Source organism: Cervus elaphus, chromosome 19 (genome assembly GCF_910594005.1).
Source record: "Cervus elaphus chromosome 19, mCerEla1.1, whole genome shotgun sequence".
Taxonomy (NCBI): Eukaryota; Metazoa; Chordata; class Mammalia; order Artiodactyla; family Cervidae; genus Cervus; species Cervus elaphus.
This window is the reverse complement of record NC_057833.1, coordinates 74,791,242-74,812,792: the sequence shown is the minus strand read 5'-3', so window position 1 is coordinate 74,812,792 and position 21,551 is coordinate 74,791,242. Positions and strand designations below refer to the sequence as shown.

Genomic DNA, 21,551 nt, shown 5'->3' with positions numbered 1-21,551 from the left:
AGGCTCCACCGTCCCTGGGATTCTCCAGGCAAGAACACTGGAGTGGGTTGCCATTTCCTTCTCCAGCGAATGAAAGTGAAAAGTGAAAGTGAAGTCACTCAGATGTGTCCGACTCTTATCGACCTCAAGGACTGCAGCCTACCCGGCTCCTCTGTCCATGGGATTTTCCAGGCAAGAGTACTGGAGTGGGGTGCCATTGCCTTCTCCAATTATCCATATAGTTGGGTTTAAATCTACTTTCTTGTTATTTATTTTCTATTTGTCTCATTTTTCTTTTTTGGTATTTTCCTCTCTTTCTACACTTTTTGATGCTGAACATTTCTTAATTCCATTTTTTTCCTCCACTCTTTACTTATGAGCTGTACTTCTTTGTTTTATCTCTTTGTGGCTGTTCTTGGTGTTCAATATGTAGCATCAGCTCATCACAGTCTGCCTTTAATTCTATTACTCCAATCCACAAGAATACAAGGTTCTCAAAACAGTGAGCTTCCATTTCTCCTGCCTCATTCTTTGTGCATTATGTCATAGTTTTTACTCCTACACATGTTCTAAACCCCATAATACATGGTTATCATTTTTTGCTTTCAGTAGTCAATTATATTTTCTTTCATGTCTTTGTATAACCATGTTTGCATTTTTTTGTTTTGTTGTGGGTCATCTGGATTTTGTTTTCTTCCATTAGAGAGCATGGGCTTTGTCATGGCAGATAATTGAGTTACTTACAAGTGGATTTGATGCCTTTGAGACTTGTTTTTTGGCTTTGCTAGGTCAGTTCTGGAGAACGCCTACTCCAGAGAGAGTTCCATCTGGTGGTTGAGGCGCCATCCCTATGGAGTCCCCACTGACCTCCTCTGACCACCACGCATTCTGCATTCCAGCTCCTTGGAGCTCAGATATTTGGAGATGAGGTTGGGGACACTGGGTGCAGGTCATGGGGGCCTTGGAGGCCCGTGAGGAGTTGCTGCCCTGATTCCTGTGTGGGGAGGGCAGCAGAGGTGGTGAGGAGTGACCAGACTCTGACATGTTCTGAGGGAAGAGTCATGCTTCTCTCTTGGATGGGTGGAAGTGGGATGTAAAAGAACAAATTGTCAGAGAAGCCTTGAGTTCTGGCCTGAGCCACGGAGAGGGTGGCATTGCGGTGCTGCAGAAGACTCCTGAGAGTCCCTTGGACAGCAAGGAGATCAAACCAGTGAATTCTAAAGGAAACCAACCCTGAATATTCATTGGAAAGATTGATGCTAAAGCAGAAGGTCAACTACTCTGGCCACCAGATGCGAAGAGTCGACTCACTGGAAAAGACCCTGATGCTGGGAAAGATTGAGGGCAAGAGGAGAAGAGGGTGGCAGAGGATGAGATGGTTGGATAGTATCACTGACTCAATGAACATGAGTTTGAGCAAACTCCAGGAGACAGTGAAGGACAGGGAAGCCTGGCGTGCTGCAGTCCGTGGGGTTCACAAAGAACTGGATACGACTTAGCAACTGAACAATTCAACAGCATGAAGAGGGTGGAACGTCAGCCCCGTGAGAGTGTGAGCTGGGGGTCAGTCTGGGTAGGGGGAACATGGTTTAACCTCTTGGACATCAGTAGCTGGTAGATGTGTCTAGAGGAACTGTCACATCTGAGCTACATGTGATGGCATGGCACTGGACCTTCAGCGTGGGTGGTGTTCTGCAGCCATGGACCTAATGAGCTCCCTTGGGAGGAAAGGACTGAGCACTGAGCTCATTGAGCACTCAGCCCCCACACTGGGGACTGGGTTCCCTGGGAAGGACGCTCGCGACTTGACACCATCAGAAGAGCGGCCTTATTAAGAAAAAAGAGGACAAAAAAAACAAGAGAAGGTGGATGAGATAGGGATGGGCTTCAGGAAAGGAAGACCAGGGGCCTGGCAGTGTGATCAGGTATTTGCAGGATTGTCTCTAGGGGAAGAAGGCAGAAGGATTTCTGTGTGACTCTCTGCCCTTTGGAGCTTGCTTGTGGGAGTTTTGACTCTGTGCAAACAGCCTCCACCTCCCATCCAGTACCACCCAAACTGGCTGCCCACGGCCTCCAGCCTTCACCCTGGCTCAGTGACCGATCCTGGCCACATAGCCCTAAGTCAGGACCTGTCAGGAGCCTCACTCGCCCTTTAGTCATCAGGCCACATACACAACGGCGGGAAAAAGAACCTCAGGAGAAGACGCGGGAGCCTTGTACCCAGACTCACAGGCAGCTGCCGGGCCTCTGGGCCTGCCCTGTCCAGAGATCCCTGCCATCTTTGCTGAGTCACACATTTTCATAAATGCTCCTGACAGTTCTGGTGGGGCGGGCAGTGCAGAAATGCCCCCCCAAGTCTTGCTGCCCTGTGATCCATGGAATTCTCCAGGCAAGAATCCTGGGGTGCACAGCCATTTTCTTTTCCAGGGGATCTTTCTGACCCAGGGATCGAACCCGGGTCTCCTGCACTGCAGGCAGATTCTTTACCATCTAAGCCACCAGGGAAGCCCATTTAGATATTAGGAAACAGTGTAGAGAAGAGAATTGTGCAAAACATGGCTTTTCACAAAAGAGACGGGAGCTGCAGGGCCCGTCTTAGGAGCAGGAAACAGCCCCCGCCCCACGAGGAAGGGCCGTGCAACAGCCGCGTCCTCCAGAACAGACGACACACACGACCCGCGTCCCCCACCACCACCATACACTGGGAAGGTCTGTGTTTACCAAACTCCGTTTCAGAAAAATGTTCCCTTTGCCGCATCCTGGGAGACAATCACACAGAGAGACTGTTTTTCCCTTTTATGAGTAAAATAAAAGTTAATGGCAGCTACAAAACTTCCATGCCTCTTTTTTATGATGACAGCACTGTTTTCTTTTGAAAACCATCAGATTATTTGTCATTTTTATATGATTTGAGCAGATTAAGCAGTGGGCTTTTCCTAATTCTGGAATACATGACTTTAGCCTCTAACGCATGCACTGCACCCACTGTGCACCCCCACCTGCCGGTGGGGAGCAAAGAGGGCAGATAACCATCGGAGTAGGCTGCTGCATTCTTAACCCTGTGATCAGAGCTCCCATGGGGAGGAGGGGTCCCTGGAGAGGAGGGGCCTTTTCCCTTGTTGACTGAAGGCTGCCGGAGCCCCTTGCTGAAGTCAGGACTGAACAGGAAGCTGAAAGGGTTTCAGGGAGGGGCCCCAGTGCTGCCCCCCGGGATGCAAGGGCCGCCAGGAGAGGACCACATGTATCAGAGGGCCAGCCACCATCCAGAGGCGGGTGTGCTGTAAAGGCAAAATACACACAGAATTTTGCAGACCCAGTATGGAGAAAAGGAATATAAAATGTGTTGTGGATAATGTTTATGTTTCATGTTTTCTTATCAGGAGGTAATTCACATAGCGTGAAATCCTCCATTTTCAAGTGCACAAATTCAGTAGTTTGTAGCGGTTTCACTCTTGCCCCAGCATCACTGCTCACTGATGCCAGAATGTTTCCATCGCCCCCATAAGCAGCCCCATAGCCGCCAGCAGCTCCTCCTGTCCCCTCACCCTGGCAACCACTCGTCTGCCTGCCGTCTCCACGGACAGTCCTGTTGTGGATGTGTCGTATCACGAAGTGTGTGGTCCTATACTCCTGGCTTCTTTCACTTGGCCTGATGCTGGCAGGGTTTTTCTGTGTTACAGTGAAGGTCATCGTTCATCCCGTCTTGTGGAAGAGCCACAGGGTGTTTATCTACTCATGGATGTTGGGATGCTTCCTCTTTTTGCTACTGTGAATGATGCAACTGTGAACATTTGTAGGCAAATTTTCCAGGGAATGGTACTTGTTGAAATGAGATATTTTTGAGATAAGTTGTGTTAGATAAAGCATATCAATTAAAAAAGCAAAAGAGCCTAGCTACCTTGGAGGAAGGGTCTGAGATAAGAGCATGTGTGAACTAAGGACTCCATTCTCCGAGTTGAGCCCCCCAACTGCAGACTTTCTCTGCAAAGGGGACAGACCGTAATCTCTGAGGACTGACACCCCAAGAAGGTGCCTCCTGGTCAGAGAGGGAGGGATGGACCGCCCCTCGGGGGGACAGATACCCACTGAATACGCAGTTGCCCAGAGGGATGCAAAGTGATGAGCTCAGCTGCTCTCCTGCACCTGCTCCCCCACTCACACTTCCCAGCTTTGCCTTTGCTCCTCCCACCCCCCAGCTTTCCTGGGGTCATCTCCAAGTGCCCTGCTGGCGCCCAAGTCTTTGTCTCCAGATCGGCTTTGGAGGATCCCAGTCTAAGAAACAGGGACTGCCCAGCTGCCCTCGTTCAGTGGTCAGTGGGGGGAAGTGGCCTCAGGAAAAGCGAGCTGACCACACTGCACTCCAGTTTCCCTGCAAAGCAGATGTCAGGATGCACAGTTCTTCGAGGATAAATGAAGTAATTCACGCAAACTGCTCAGCACGGTGCCTGCCACTTGGGGAGCACTCGCTAAATGGTGCTATCATTTAAAATGCCCTAAAGGGCATGTTTGCATGGCTGACTGCATCTCTCTGGAATTGTTGAATTTTAATAGAGCAGGAGTGCTTCCTAAGGCCTGAACTACACACGGAGGGCTGGCTCTTTTTTCCCTTGCCAGTCAAGTTAATGCTTGACATTTGAGCACAAGCATGTTGCTTAGAAGCAATAATAATGGTTCTTAATAATATTTTCTATTTTTAGTGCAATTTCATGGCCCACAGCTTGGTCATCCTAGCCTTAGTCATCTTTACTTGCATTCTTTTGAAAACAGAAAGGGTTCAGCGTATGAAATGAAATGCTACCACTCTCCTGTGAGATTTCTGAGCTTAACCCACTTCTGTTTTCTGTAGCTTTATGGAATCGCACATTCACCCAATCTGAGGTGGTCTCGCCGGCTTCAGGAGCACATCACTGTCTGGGGTGTGGCAGCAAACAGGGATACTGAACACAGAATCTGCACATGATGGCAACAGAATCTAGTCCAGTCGGCAGGTGGTGTCCACGGGTCCCACATCCACAGATGCTGAGGACCGACTCAGGATACCAAAATCATCAGCAGACTTTGGTATCCTTGTGGAGCGGGGTCTTGGAACCACTCCCACTGCGAATACTGAGGAACCACGGTGTAGTACCTCCAGGAGGCAAACCGTTCTCTCTGCCTCTAGGCATCTGTGACAGCCACACACCCCACGCATACATCTGTGTCTCCCTAACTGCGCGCTGAGATGCACACACGTGAAGGGTACTCTGTGATGAACTTTGATGAAAGTGCGCACGTGCGTAGCCACCACCCCAGCCAAGACAAAGAACGTTTCCGTTGCCCCAGAAAAATTCCCTTGTGCTTCTCTTCAAGTCAGTTCCCAGACACCATAAGAAACCTCTGTGTGACTTCTTTCACCGCAGGCAGAGTGCTCTTTGCTGTTCTTAAATTTCATGAGAATGGCATCACACAGAGCGTGCTCTTTTGTGCCTGCATATTCTCTCCTTCAGGATCGTGTTTTTAAGATTCACACGTGTCATTTATTTACTTTGTATCTGTTGTTGTTCAGTCCCTAAGTCAATGTCCATCTCTTTGCCACCCACGGACTGCAGCACGCCAGGCTTCCCTGTCCTTCACTGTCTCCCAGACTTGACTCAAACTCATGTCCAATCCTCTCATCCTCTGTCACAGCCTTCTCCCCCTGCCCTCAATCTTTCCCAGCATCAGGGTCTTTTCCAGTGAGTCGGCTCTTCAAATCAGGTGGCCAAAGTATTGGAGCTTCAGCATCAGTCCTTCTAATGAATATTCAGGGTTGATTTCCTTTAGGATGGACTGGTTTGATCTCCTTGTATCGCTGAGTAGTATTCTATTTCATGAGTGCTCCATAGCTGGTCAGTAATTCTCCTGTGGACGGACATTTCCAGTTTGGGGTTTAACTGTGGTGAGCATTGTACATGTCCTATTACACACATGTTCATCAGTTACCTTGGGTAATACCTAGAAGTGATGCTAGTTCATATGGCAAACTGTTCTCCCAGGTGGCAGTACTATTTCATGTTCCCACCAGTAATGTGTGAGTGATCTGGTTGTCATAGCCAACCTCACACCAGGCATTCTGAGTGTTTTTAATTTTAGACATTCAAGTAGGCATAAAATCTTACTTCTTTATGGTTTAAATTTACATTTCTCAGATGACTTAATAATTGCTGAGCATGTTTTCCTGTGCTTGTTGAGTGCTTGAGTATCTTACTCTGTGAAGTGTCTATTCCAAGCATTTTGTGCATTTTTTAGACTGTTGTATTAGTTTTTCTCACTTGTCTAGTCACACAGTAGTGTCTGACTCTTTTGGGACCCCGTGGACTGTAACCCACCAGGCTCCTCTGTCCATGGGATTTCCCAGGCAAGAATACTGGAGTGGGTTGCCATTTCCTTCTCCAGGGGATTTTCCCAACCCAGGGGTTGAACTTGGATCTCCTGCATTGCAGGCCTTCTTTACCACTGAGCCACCTGGGAAGCCCCAGTGTTTACCACTGGTTTATGGAAAACCATATATTCTGCATGCAGTTCATTTGTGAGATGTATACATAGCAAATGTCTTTTCCCAATTTGTGACTTACCTTTTTCATTTTCTTGGAGAGGTCATTTGAAGAGCAGAAGTTTCTAAGTTGATGAAGTCAATCGCGCAAGTTTTCTTGATGTATAGTACTTTCTGTGTCTTCTTTAAGAATCCTTTCTTACCCCAAGTCATGAAGATACATTTTCTGGAAATTTAGGGTTATAGTTGTTATATTTTAATTTGTGACCCATTTCAAATTAATCTTGTGTATGGTGTGAGGTAGGGGGTTGACAGTATTTTTTTTTCCATACATGTATCCAGTTGTCATAGCACCCTTTGTTAAAAAAAGACTTTCCTTTTCCATTGAACCCCTTTGGCATGTTTGTTGAAAATTAATCAACTCATGTGTGGGTCGCTTTCTGGGCTCTGTTCTGTTTCATGCATCTGTGTGTCCTGACACCAGGACCACACTGCTTCAATTGCTAGAGCTTGGAGTCCAGTAATCTTCCACATCTGTACTTCTTTGGGGGTTATTTTGGTTCTCTGGGTCATTTTCTTTTCCCTACAAATTTTAGAATAAATAATCAAACTTGTCAATTTCTTTCAAAAAGTCTTCTCTTACTTAGACTTGGATTGAATTTGGGAACAATAACATCTAAGCAATAAGTCTTCCAACCATGAGCATGGTACATCCCTCCACTCAGCAAGACTTAGAGCTTTCAGGATGAAGGTCCTGCATACTTCTTCTTAAATCTGTTTCTCAGCTTTCTGAGAAAAATTCTGAGAAAATTCCTGAGAAAAATCCTTTGTTTTCTGGCATTATTGTAAATAGGGTCTTATTTAATTTCCCATTTGTTTGCTCCTCTTTTATAAAAACTACAGGAGATATTGGTATATTTCTGAAATGTTTATTGGCATATACTTGCTTTACAATGTTGTGTTAGTTACTAGTGTACAACAAAATGAATCAGCTCTATGTACACATATATCCCCTCTTTTTTTAATTCTTTCCCATTTAAGACACCACAGAGCACTGAGTTACACAGTACCCTGAGCTACATAGTAGGTTCTCACTAGTTGTCCATTTTTTATACAGTATCAAAGGGAAAAGGGGAAAGATATACCCAACTGAATGCTAAGTTCCAGAGGATAGCAAGGAGAGATAAGAAGGCCTCCTTAAATGAACACTGCAAAGACAGAGGAAAACAATAGAATGGGAAAGACTAGAGATCTCTTCAAGAAAATTGAAGCTGTCAAAGGAACATTTCATGCAAGGATGGGCACAATAAAGGACAGAAACTGTAAGGACCTAACAGAAGCAGAAGAGATTGAGAAGAGGTAGCAAGAATACCCAGAAGAGCTATACAAAAAAAGGTATGACCTTTTGACCTGGATAACCACAATAGTGTGTCACTCACCTAGAGCCAGACATCCTGGAATGTGAAGTCAAGTGGGCCTTAGGAAACATTACTACTAACAAAGCTAGTGGAGGTGATGGAATTCCAGCGGAGCCATTTAAAGTTCTAAAACATGATGCTGTTAAAAGTGCTACTCTCAGTATGCCAAGAAATTTGGAAAACTCAGCAGTGGCCACTGAACTGGAAAAGGTCAGTTTTCATTCAAACCCCAAAGAAGGGCAATGCCAAGGAATGTTCAAGCTACTGCACAATTGTACCCGTTTCACATTCTAGCAAGGTAATCCTCTAAATCCTTCAAGTTAGGCTTCAACAGTACGTGAACTGAGAACTTCCAGATGTACAAGCTGGATTTAGAAAAGGCAGAGGAACCAGAGATCAAATTGCCCGCATTTGTTGGCTTGTGAAGAAAGCAAGGGATTTCCAGAAAAACATCTACTTCTGCTTCATTGAGTACACTAAAGTCTTTGACTGTGTGGATCACAACAAACTGGAAAATTCTTCAAGAGATGGGAATACCAGACCACCTTACCTGTATTCTGAGAAACCTGTATGCAGGTCAAGGAGCAACACTTAGAATCAGACATGGAACAACTGACTGGTTCCCAATTAGGAAAGGATATATATATATATATATATATATATATATATATATATATATAGCTCTCAGGCTATATATATATATATATATTGTCACCTTGCTTATTTAACTTTTTTGCAGAGTACATCGTGTGAAATGCTGAGCTGGATGAATCACAAGCTGGAATCGAGGTTGCTGAGAGAAATATCAACAACCTCAGCATGCAGATTGTTATGCCCGATGTCCGAATCCCCGAGCGGGAAGAGAGAAGGCTTCCAAGACAATGCAACTCGCAAAAAGGGAAGTTTATTACTGTCTCGAGCCAGGGCTTTCTGCCACAAACATCACAGTGGTGCAGGGTCAGAAAGCGCCGAGCTCAAGCTTGGTACACAAATTTATAAGATATGCAAAAGCGGTTAGTAGCTGGCTTAAGCGGATTGGTTACATGTTTGCAAAGTAATTCTATCGGTACAGACTTTCGCGGGCTTTTCAGCTCTCCCTTTGTTCTTACTGGGCGCATATTGATTGGCTGGCTCCAGGTTACCTGATGGGGGTAGGGAATCTTACCATTTCGGGGGAAGCTAAAACTTAGGTCCAGGCCGCCCGTCATGGTATTAACTCTGGCAGCCTCACACAGATGATACCACTCTAATGGCAGAAAGGGAGAGGACCTAAAGACCCTCTTGATGAAGGTGAAAGAGGAGAGTGAAAGGCTGACTTTAAACTCAGCTTTCAAGAAACGAAGGTCATGGCATCTGTCCCATCACTTCATGGCAAATAGATGGGGAAAAAATTGATACAGTTACAGACTTTATTTTCTTGAGCTCCACAATCACTGTGGATGGTGACTGCAGCCATGGAATTAAAAGATGCTTGTTCCTTGGAAGGAAAGCTATGACAAACCTAGACAGCATATTGAAAAGCAGAGACATCACTTAGCCAACAAAGGTCCATCTAGTCAAAGCTATGGTTTTTCCAGTAGTCATTATGGATGTGAAAGTTGGACCATAAAGAAGGCTGAGTACCAAAGAATTGATGCTTTTGAACTGTGATGCTAGAGAAGACTCTTGAAAGTTCTTTGGACTGCATGGATATCAAGCCAGTCAATCCTAAAGGAAATAAACCCTGAATATTCATTGGAAGGACTGATACTGAGGCTCCAATATTTAGCCACCTGATGTGAAGAGCCAACTCTTTGGAAAAGACCCTGATGCTGGGAAAGATTGAAGTCCAAAGGAGAAGGGTCAGGAGACGATGAGATGGTTAGATAGCATCATCAACTCAATGGACATGAATTTGAACAAACTCCAGGAAATAGTGGAGGACAAAGGAGCATGATGTGCTGCAATTCATAGGGTTGCAAAGAGCTGGACACAACTTAGACACTGAACAGCAGTGATCAATATTGTGTATGTGTCAATCCCAATCTTCCAATTCATCCCCCACATACCCTCCTTCCTCCTTGGTAGATATTTGTGTATTGACATAGGATCTTGTGACATTGCTTATTAGTTCATGTGTTATTTCCGGTAGTTATTTTATAGAATCTTAGGATTTTTCCATAGAGACAATCATATCTTCTAATAATAAAGACAGTGTTACTTCCTACATTCCAGTCTTTGGGGTTTTATTTCTTTTACTTGTCTTATTCCATTGATTGAAACTGCAATACAAGAGAACAGACATCCTTACCTCATTCCAACCTTAAGGAATATGCATCCACTTTTTACCATTGGGTGTGACATGAGATACAGACTTTTCGTAGGTGTCCTTTATCAGATTGAGGATGTCTTATTCTAGTTTTCTAAGAGTTTTTTTGTCAAATGGTCTTTGACAAAATTCTCTGTTAAATTTTGCCAGATGTTCTTTGTGTACCTACTGAGATGAGTTGATGAAGTTTCTTTTTATTAGTTTTCTAAAGGTTGTTTTCTCAATAGAAACAGGTGTTAAATTTTGTTACATGTTCTTTCTGTACCTACTGGGATAACATGATTTTTTTCTCCTTTATTCTGTTAAGATAGTGAATTATAGTGACTGAATTTTGAGTGCTAAAACAGCTTTGCATTTCTGGGATAATTCCACTTGTATTCCCAGGAAGTATTCCTAGGAAAATATTTGGGAAGAAATTTAACAAAAGGTATACAGACCCTCTACTCTGATCTAAGATGTATGCTCCTTTTATATTTTGCTACATTTTATTTTTAATAATATGTTAAGGAGTTTTGTATCCATGCTCCTATGGGATGTTGGCTTATGCCATTTTTCTTGTGATGTCTGTCAGGTTTTTATAAAATATATTGGGAGGTTTGCTTTTTTCTCTATTTTCTAAAAGATTTTATGTACTTTGGGTTTTATTTCTACCTATTCATTTGTGTGTAATGTATTTCTTGATACACTCAAGGTTAGGTTTATCATGTTACCTTTTTTTTTTTTTTTTTTTTTATCTTGGGTTTGGTTTCCTGTTGCTTCTCTTCTTTCTTCTCTTGGATTCATTGGATAAATTTTGTATTCTAGTTTATTTCTTCTATTGACTCTTTTCCTCTACTTTTTAGCATAACTTTTAGTTGGTTGTTATATTTCACTATGTATCCTTAACCTTTCTTTTTTTTTTTTTTAATTACAAGCTTTCTTTTTTTGGAGACCCAATAAAAAAGCAAAGTTGAGTGAAAAGCACAGAGCGTCCCCTGCGTTCCCTCCCTATACACTCACACAGCCCCCCCACCGTCAGCATCCTGCCTGAGCGCTTCATGTTCATTGTAATCAGTAAGCAGCAGACACGTCATTGTCAGCCAAAGTCCAAGTTACTATCAGGGTTCAATCTTTGTGGTATACAGTCTGGGTTTTCAGATGCATAATGACCTGCATCTACCACTGCAGGGTCATACAGGGTAGTTTCTCTGCCCTAAAAATCCTCTGTGCTTCACCTGTTCATCTGTCCTTTCCCCTGCACCCCTGGCAACTACTAATCTTCTTAATGTCTCCATAGTGGTGCCTTTTCTAGAATATTTATGGTTGGTATCATACAGTTTGTAGCCTTTTCAGATTGACTTCCTTCACTGAGGAAGTTTCCTTTATACCTTGTCATAGCTTCATAGCTCATTTCTTCCTAGTGTGGATTAATGTTCCATGAATATACTGTAGTTTGTTTATGCCTTCACCTATTGAAGAATGGCTTGAGTGTGTCAAAGTTTTGGCAACTATGAACAGAGCTGCTGTAAACATTTGGGTGAATGTTGCCATTTGTTTTTTCATGTATTTATTTCCTTCTTGGATGCACTGGGTCTTCATTGCTATGTACCGGCTTTCTCTATTTGCAATGAGAGAGGGTTACTCTAGCTATGGTGTGTGGGCTTCTCATTGTGGCTACTTCTCTTCTTGCAGAGCCACAGGCTTTAGGGTGCTCCGGCTTCAGTAGTTGTGGTACATGGGCTTAGTTGCATCAAGACATGTGGAATCATCCCAGGGGTTGAACCTGTGTTCCCTGTATTGGCAGGTGGATTCTTAATCACTGGACCACCCAGGGAGCCCAGTCATTTGTTTTTTATTGATCTTGGATCCAGGATTCCTCTTCTTCTGCCTTCTTGTGGGTTTCAACTGTTTGGGGTAAATACCCCGGAGTGCAGTTGCTCAATCATGCATTTAATTTTGTAAGAAACCATCAAACTACCAGTCCAAAGTGACTGTACTATTTTGCATTTCCACCAGCAATGAATGAGAGTTCCTGTTGCTCCGCATCCGCACTAGCATTTGGTGGTGTTGGTGTTTTTGATGTTTTTTTGCTATTTTTTCAATTCTAATAGGTGTGAGTGGTATCTCCTTATGGTTTTTTTTTTCTTTCTCTTTTTAATTTATTTATTTATTTATTTATTTTCAGTGGGTTTTGTCATACATTGACATGAATCAGCACTAGATTTACACGTATTCCCCATCCCGATCCCCCCTCCCACCTCCCTCTCCACCCGATTCCTCTGGGTCTTCCCGGTGCACCAGGCCCGAGCACTTGTCTCATGCATCCCACCTGGGCTGGTGACCTGTTTCACCATAGATAATATACATGCTGTTCTTTCACAACATCCCACCCTCACCTTCTCCCACAGAGTTCAAAAGTCTGTTCTGTACTTCTGTGTCTCTTTTTCTGTTTTGCATATAGGGTTGTCGTTACCATCTTTCTAAATTCCATATATATGTGTTAGTATGCTGTAATGTTCTTTATCTTTCTGTCTCCTTATGGTTTTAATTTGCAGTTCCCTAATGATATTGAGCATCTTTTCATATGTTTACTTGCCCCATGGATATCTTTTTCTCTTGAACTGTCTTTTCAGATCTTTGCCCATTTTTAAATCATTCTTAACTTTTTAGTCTATTTAAAATTAACATACCACTTCACATAAAAAGTAAGGACTTTGCAACAGTAGAATTCCTCCCCACAACCTTTGAGCTATTGCCACAGTTCACTTTACATCTATGCCATACACTGAATGCTTGTGTCCCCCCAAAATTCACATGTTGAGATCCTAACCGCCAGTGTGATGGCATTTGGAGGTGGGGCCTTTGGATGGTGAGTAGGTCATGAGAGTGCGGCCCTTATGAATAGGATTAGCGCCCTTATAAAGGAAACCTAGTATTCTTGTCTGGGAAATCCCATGGACAGAGGAGCCTGGCGGGCTGCAGTCCATGGGGCCACAAAAAGTCAGACATGATTTTTAGTGACTAAACAATGACAGAGACCTCAGAGAGCTCCCTCGTCCCTTCTGCCCCGTGAAGACAGTGGAACAGTGGCCATCTATGTGCCTGGCAGTGGGCCCTCACCAGACACTGACTCTGCTGGTGCTGTGATCTTGGACTCCAGCCCCAAAACTGTGAGAAGCAAATGTCTGTTGTTTACAACCCACCCAGTCTCTGGTCGTCTGTTACAGCAGACGGAGCAACTAAGACAATTTACATCCATTATAAACTCCATAATACAGTATTAAGATTTTCAAACAGCCAGCTGTCTTTTGAAGAAATGATTAAAAGAAACTTAAAGATAATTTTTTGCCAATTCTGCTGCTTTTTTTTTTCCTGTAGATTCCAACTCCTGAGTGGTGTTACAGCCCTTCAGCCTGAAATTTTTCTTTTTTCTTTTAACATTTCCTGAAGTGCAAACTACTAGTGACTAATCCTCTCAGCTTTTGCCTCTCTGAATTTGTCTCTGTTTTGCCCTCATTTTGAAATCTTTTTCAGGGTATAGGTTGCTGCATTCTGGGCTTTGTTTTTGTGTTTAGAAGGAGTCTAAAGATGTCCTTTTTTTTTTTTTTTTCTGGCTTCCACTGTTTCTGATGAGAAGTCAGTTTTTATTGTTTCATTTTGTCATTGTTGTTCAGTTGCTCAGTTGTGTCCAACTCTTTGCGATCCCATGGACTGTAGCATGCGTCCATGGGGTGAAGGACAGCCAGCTTCCCTGTCCTTCACCATCTCCCTGAGTTTGCTCAGACTCATGTCCATTGAATCAGTGATGCCATCCAACTATCTCATCTCTGTCCTTGTTCCCCTGCAAAGGTGTCCTGTTTCTCTGGACACTTTGAAGGTGTTTTTCCTTTATCTGTGGGCTTCAGCACTTTGACCCTGCTTTGTCCTCATTCTCTTCTTGTTTATCCTTCTTGGTGTTTTTGTTGAGCTTCCATGGGGTATAAGTTTGTTTTCATTAAATTTGTAAACATTTTCACAATTATTTCATTAAGTGTATTTTATGCTCCAATTCTCTCCCCTTTCCTTCTGAGTCTAATTACATGTAGTTAGAACATTTGTTCTTATCCCTCAAGTGACTGGCTCTGTTATTTTTTTAATATTCTTTTCTTTCTGCTCTTCAGATTGGAGAGTTCCTGATGATGGATCCTCAATTTCCCTGACTATTCTTCTTCAAATTGCTATAAGCCCACCCATGATTTTTTAACTTCACATACATTTTTAAATTCAACAATGTCATATTCTTGTTTGTAGATTTTCCTCTTAAGATCCCTGTCTGTTTACCACTTACTAGCATCATTTTCTTTATTTTTGGATGTATTGCGTGCTCAGCCACTCAGTCCTGTCTGACTCTTTGTGACCCCATGGACTGTAGCCCACCAGAGTCCTCTGTCCATGGAATTTTTCAGGCAAGAATATTGGAGCTCATTTCCATTTTCTTCTCCTGGGGATCTTCCCAACCCAGGGATCAAACCCCTGCCTCCCATGTTGGCAGGCAAATTCTTTACCGCTGAGCCCCCTAGTTGGCCAAAAAGTTCTTCTGGGTTTTCCCATAAGATGTTATGGAAAAACTTCAGTGAACTTTTTGACTAACCCAATACTTATAATTGCCACATGAAAAGCAATTATAAGGACATGCTTATTTCAACCTCTGTGTCATCTGGGGTTTTTTATTTTTAATTTATCTTGTGCAGCCACTACGATTATGCTACTGATGGAGGAGAATCTTTGGTTCTGCTCAGTTTCTGATAGAGTTTTGCAAGAGTCCTCCTGTCAGATGAGGCCTCCATCATCCATCACCTTCTTTGATCAGAGTTGACCCTGAGAGAATTCTTCCTGACACCCATCTTCTGGGGTCATTTCACACACCGTCAAAGCCCAGATACAGTGGACCAGGATGGACTCCCTTTGGCTTCTCCGTAATTCTACTTTCCCACAGAGTGTCCTATCACCAAGACATATGAGGTTATCACATAATGGACAAAGTCCCGCCAGCGTGTACCATCAATCAGCCACTAGTTCTCAGCTTCACATTCCTCTGAGGGTGTCCTTCTCCCTCAAAAGTCCACCCACCTCATCATACCATGGCGGCGGAGGGCAGGGGTCTGTTCTCAGAGAGGAGGCCAGTATGCAGAATGTCTTTGCCCTCATAGGTCAGCGAGACACTGCCCATCTTCTATTTTTTTATACTGATGCCTTTTAATTTTTATTATTAATTTTTTAATTGGAGTATAGTTGCTTTACAATGTTGTGTTAGTTTCTGCTGTATATCAAAGTGAATCAGTCACATGTACACATATATCCCCCTCTTTTGGATTTCCTTCCTGTTTAGGTCACCGCAGAGCATTGAGTAAAGTTCCTTGTGCTCTGCAGTAGGTTCTCGTTAGTTATGTTTTCTGCATAGTAGTCTGTATCTGTCAATCTCGGTCTCCCATTTCATCCCACCCCACCTTCCCCCCTCGATGCATTGCAAATAAGTTCATCTGTACCATTTTTATAGATTCCACATGTATGCATTAATATGCAATATTTGTTTTTATCTTTTTGGATTTTTTAAAATGAAACAGGTGAACATTTTTAATGATTAAAAGGTACAATTCACAAAGAAGATAGACATCATAAACCGTTAGACACCTAACAACAGAGAAACAAAGAAACATAAAGCAAAAATCGGAAGAAATATAAGGGAAAAGAAAAAGATCTATAATCACAGGAGACACTGCCTGTCTTTGCAGCCCCCGTGGGAACATGCCTGGGGTGCAGCAGGGGGTCTGGCTGAGTCACACCGTGGCTTTCTCGCTGCATCAGCAGCCGCTTCAGGCTCTTAGGAGCCTTACATGATCAGCATGTACAAACCATTCAGAACAGTGCCTGGGATCTAGGAAGTGCTCCATAAAGACTGCCGTGGTTGTTGCAATCGTGAAACAATAAAGTTGCATTGCTGTCTGTCCCAGGAGCTACTCCCTCTGAGACATTTTTCTCAAAACCGGAGTCTAAAGGGAGAGGAGAACAGAGGGAGGAATTGTGCCCAGACATCTAAGGTCAGACTCAGCCATGAAGAGCTCAAATCCCAGCTCCAAAACAGAAGGGGACACAGTCCAGTTCCTGCCGCTGAGGGCTGGTGGGTCTGCAACGAGCCTGCAAGGGCTCAGCCAAGACAGCTACAGAGGAGACACTCTCCCCACATCAGATGTGGTCGCCAGGGCCCCAGGGTCCCCTTCACTTTCTTTGTCTCATCAGAATGGCTAACAGGAAGTGAAAGCATCTAGTCAAAGCCACACTGAGCATCTCCTGAAACATCCCTTTGGCCGCCGATAGCCGAGGGTGATTTCTTGGCAGGACAGACCGTGGAAACGGTGCTTGTCCCTTTAAGGAGTGAGGCCAGGTCACTGTTCATCATCCCACTTTATTGTGCTCCTGGGCTGTAAAGGAAGCGTCCTCCTTCTGCTCTTTGTTTTATGACCTCCATAAACAGTGAATTGCCATGACTGTGCCCGGGGCTAGAATGGCCTCGCTGGCTGGAGGGGCCAGGAGAGCAAAAGTGGAGCAGAGGTGAGTCCCCCCTTCTTCCCTGGAGAGGGGCAGTGCCACCCCCAGAAGGAGGGGTGGGAGGGGATAGACAGGGAGTCTCCTCCCGGCCCTACCTACACACAGCTCTGAAAATAAATGCACCCCCAATATTCAGGGTCTCAAATGGGGGTGATTTTCTCTAATGCAAAAAAAAGCAAGACATGCCCTTTTGAAGGAATATCCATGTTGTGTTTTTTTTTTAAAAAAAGCTTTGGGAGGGAGTCAGTTAAGTATGTGTTTTGTTTCCTTTATTTTTATTAGTTCGAGGCTAATTACTTTACAATATTGTAGTGATTTTTGCCATACATTGACATGAATCAGCCATGGATTTACATGTGTTCCCCATCCCAATCCCCCCTCCCGCCTCCCTCCCCATCCCATCCCTCTGGGTCTTCCCAGTGCACCAGCCCTGAGCACTTGTCTCATGCGTCCAGCCTGGGCTGGTGATCTGTTTCACCCTTGATAGTATACTTGTTTCAATGCTGCTCTCTCAGAACATCCCACCCTCGCCTTCTCCTACAGAGTCCAAAAGTCTGTTCTGTACATCTGTGTCTCTTTTTCTGTTTTGCATATAGGGTTATCATTAACATCTTTTTAAATTCCATATATATGCATTAGTATACTATATTGGTCTTTATCTTTCTGGCTCACTTCACTCTGTATAATGGGCTCCAGTTTCATCCATCTCATTAGAACTAATTCAAATGAATTCTTTTTAATGGCTGAGTAATATTCCATGGTGTATATGTACCATAGCTTCCGTATCCATTCGTCTGCTGATGGGCATCTAGGTTGCTTCCATGTCCTGGCAATTATAAACAGTGCTGCGATGAACATTGGGGTGCACGTGTCTTTTTCAGATCTGGTTTCTTCGGTGTGTATGCCCAGGAGTGGGATTGCTGGGTCATATGACAGTTCTATTTCCAGTTTCTTTAAGGAATCTCCACACTGTTTTGAAGGGTGCTCAGGGCTTTGGGTGAGATGGATAAAGTCAGACAGTTCGTGCATCGTATTGACAGCATGGAGGACACAGTAAAAATATTGTGCAACAGTTATACAGACATATCAGGGGAGATTGGGACTCACGGTGGTCTCCAGGCAGCACACACGTGGCCACAGGTGTTACTCATGGCACTGTTGGGGGTTGAGGTTCCAGAACCCGTGCCGATGTTCCCAGGCCTCCTCCCTGCAGGCACAGGTGTGGGGCCAGAGTGTTACTAGGGCCGCGGTTGTGTCCATTTGCCCTCAGGGAGGATGGTACATGTGCCAACCAGCCTGGGTGTGCGGAGGATGGGGGAGTGGCCGTGGGCAGTCCAGCGTTCCGTCCGCTGTTCTGTGCCATCCAGCACCACTTGAAAAGAGCAGTACCTGTCCACTGACTGGCCTAGCTGACCAGGGCATCGCCTTCAGCTGACCTCTGAAGTAGGAATTGGAGGGTTGGGCTGTCTTGTCGATCGGTTAAACCTGACTTTTACGTCGCTCTGCTGCGGAGACGCAGGATTCGTCTGAAACAAATAAACAATTCCTGGAAGGGCTGGGAGAGGCGGAGGCGGGTTCCTTGAAGCGTGCACAGCAGCAGAGTCGGGCAACAGCCTCTGGCACCGGGGGAAGGCAGGGGTGGATGCTGTTCTGGCCACTCGCGGGGGCAGCTGAAGAAATACCACGGGGGAGGGTGCCCATCCTGCCAGCCCACAGGCAGAGTCCTGCCCACAACCCCCACTGGGCAACTCTGTACCCGTCTCCAGGGGCTGCTCCTGACCCATCAGTTGTGGCCCAGGCCAGGTCCAGGGCCACCCTGGTGGAGAGCCACAGTCCGGAAATATCCAGAAAACCCAGCTCAGATGCTGCCAGACTGCAAGATGGTCCTGAAACTAAATGCAACTGTTCCCTAATAGGTGGAAGACTCTGCCAGCCTCGGCATCTACCCCGCAGGACCCGTTACCCAAGAGGTCAGCGGACGAGGCCCCCAGCATATCTAAGCCAGGCCCGTCCAGGTGTGAGCAGGGAGAAAGCAGCCCAGACCTGCAGAGGCTGGTGACATGACCTCTGTGCTGAGAGCTGACCTTTTGGCCTTCATTAAATCTTTACCTTAGTTAAAGCCGTGGGCACTCATTAAATCATGGTGAGCTTGGAGCAGCATCCTTGACGTTCAGTAACATGTCCTAGACCTGGGGACACTTGTAATGATACGTCAGCTGTTTTCACAGAGCAGAGTTTTCCCTGGAGAACACGCGGGTCACCCATGGCCGAGGACCGCCTCCGCCGCAGCCTCCGTTCTGTGACCAGCAGGCGTTCTGCTGACTCCTGTTCTCAGTCTTACTTCCTCTCTCAGTTATCTCAAAAACTCCCAAAGGTTTTTCAACAGTCCAGTAGGACACCAGCATGACCCCCCCAAAGACCCCCAGTCATGTCCAATCTTGAACTGCCAGCATCCCTGGCTGTGGCTGGTTATTCTTTTATTATTATTATTATTTTGACAACAAAAACATTTTGTATTGGGGTATAGCCAATTAACAATGTTGTGACAGTCTCGGGAACAGTGAAGGGATCCGCCATACATATACATGTTTCCATTCTCCCGCACCTCCCATCCAGGCTGGCACGTACCACTGAGCAGAGTTCCATGTGCTATACGGCAGGTCTGTGTTGGTTATCCCTTTTAAATATAGCAGTGTGTACATGACCTTCCCAAAGTCTTCAGCTATCCTGTCCCCCCCACCCCGGCAACCATGAGTTCGTTCTCTAAGTCTGTGAGTCTCTTTCTCTTTTGTAAGTTACGTTCATTCGTATCATTTCTTTTTAGATTCCACATATACGGCATGCCATATGATATTTCTCTGTCTGGCTCACTTCACTCAGTATGACACTCTCTAGATCCATCGATGTTGCTGCAAATGGCCTTATTTCATTCTTTTTATGACTGAGTAGTCTTCCACTGTATATGTATATATGCCACATCTTCTTTATCCATTTCTCTATCAATGGACATTTAGGTTGCTTTAATGTCTTGGCCATTGTAAACAGTGCTTCAGTGAACATTGTGGAACATGCATCTTTTCGGGCCATATTTTTCTCTGGATATATGCCCAGGAGTGGGATTGCAGGGTCATATATTAGCTCTATTTTTAGTTTTTTAAGGAACCTCCATACTGTTCTCCATAGTGGCTATACCAATTCCATTCAGTGGCTGCTTATTCTTAAAGCTATCTAAAACTCTCAAAGCAGAGGCACTTGAATATACTTTAATTTTTAAAATTCTGTATATGCCACACAGCATCTAGCAAACAGTGGGTTTCCTACAAGTGGCGCTAGTGGTAAAGAACCCACCTGCCAATGCAGGAGATGTAAGAGATGTGGATTCGATCCCTGGGTTGAGAAGAGCCCCTGGAGAAGGAAATTGCAACCCACTCCAGTATTCTTGCCTGGAGAATTCCATGGACAGAGGAGCCTGGCAGGCTACAGTCCATGGGGCCGCAAAGAGTCAGACATGACCGAGGTGACCTAGCACACACATACATACTGTCACATTTTCCTGATACAGTGTGGTTTGGCTACCAACATTGGGAATGACTCATATATGCAATTGAAAAGTGCTTGTTGCCCCCAAATCCAGGGATTTAGGGCTACCTGAGGCTTCCAGAGGCCCTGGGGAAATGAAAATCACCTCAGGACACTGTAGGAAGGATGCTGCTGCTTCTCAGCCTGGACATGGTTCCCTCCACCCCACCCAGAGTTCAGCCTGTCACCCCAGGGACCCTGAAGATACCAGGGAAGGCACTCAAAGCAAGAGAAGGTATCAGAGAGCCCGTAGCTGCCAGCAACCCTTCGTGATAGAACAACAGCTGCTCCATGACCATTAGCGATGTAACACCACCTGTGGATGCCAGGGTCCCTTAGTAATATAACAACACTTATGCCGGTTGTTCCTTGGAAGAAAAGCTGTGACAAACCTAAACAGCATATTACAAAACAGAGACATCACTTTGCCGAAAAAGGTCCATAGAGTCAAAGCTGTGGTTTTTCTAGCAGTCATGTATGGATGTGAGAGTTGGACCATAAAGAAGGCTGAGCACCATATAATTGATGCTGTCAAATTGTGGTGCTGGAGAAGACTCCTGAGAGTCCCTTGAACTGCAAGATTAAACTAGTCAATCCTAAAGGAAATCAATCCTGAATATTCATTGGAAAGACTGATGCTAAAGCTGAAGCACTAGTACTTTGGCCACCTGATGCAAAGAGCAGACTCACTGGAAAAGACTCTGATGCTGGGAAAGATTGAGGGCAAAAAGGAGAAGGGGGTGGCAGAGAATGAGATGGTTAGATAGCGTCATCGACTTAATAGACATGAATCTGAGCAAACTCTGGGAGATAGTGGAGGATAGAGGAGCCTGGCGTGCTACAGTCCATGGGGTAGCAAAGAGTCAGACACAACTTAGCAGCTGAACAATGGCTATTGGTGACCCTTAGTGACATACCAACACCTGTGGCTGTCAGGGACCCTTAGTGACAGAATGACAGCCCCTGTAGATGTTGGCAACCCATAGTGACATAGTAACACCTGTGATGTAACAGTAGCGTGACAGCTAAGGCAGGAGTGTGCCCCACCGGCTGGGCTCTGCCCAGAGTATTCTACACACACTTTGTTTAAAGTTCAGAACTCCCCTGGGAGGAAGCAGCGGCCTGCGGCAGGAATTCCAGTGCACTGGGGTGGGGCGGAGGAGGCACCCACTTCCTGAACAGGCTGTGTTTA

The 21,551-nt window shown here is 44.9% G+C and overlaps 1 protein-coding gene across 5 annotated transcripts in view; it reads left to right on the top strand.

Annotated features, from left to right (window-relative positions):
* Positions 1 to 21,551, top strand: part of PDE9A (phosphodiesterase 9A) — a 106,243-nt gene that overhangs the window by 41,151 nt on the left and 43,541 nt on the right. Inside the window, exon 1 of one of the 5 annotated variants that reach the window (XM_043874729.1) lies at positions 16,666 to 16,783. The exons of the other annotated variants lie outside the window; for them this stretch is intronic. The gene's annotated coding sequence lies outside the window, so the exon portion shown is untranslated. Of the gene's footprint in view, positions 1 to 16,665; positions 16,784 to 21,551 lie in introns of those variants that run through there. 5 annotated transcript variants of the gene reach the window in all.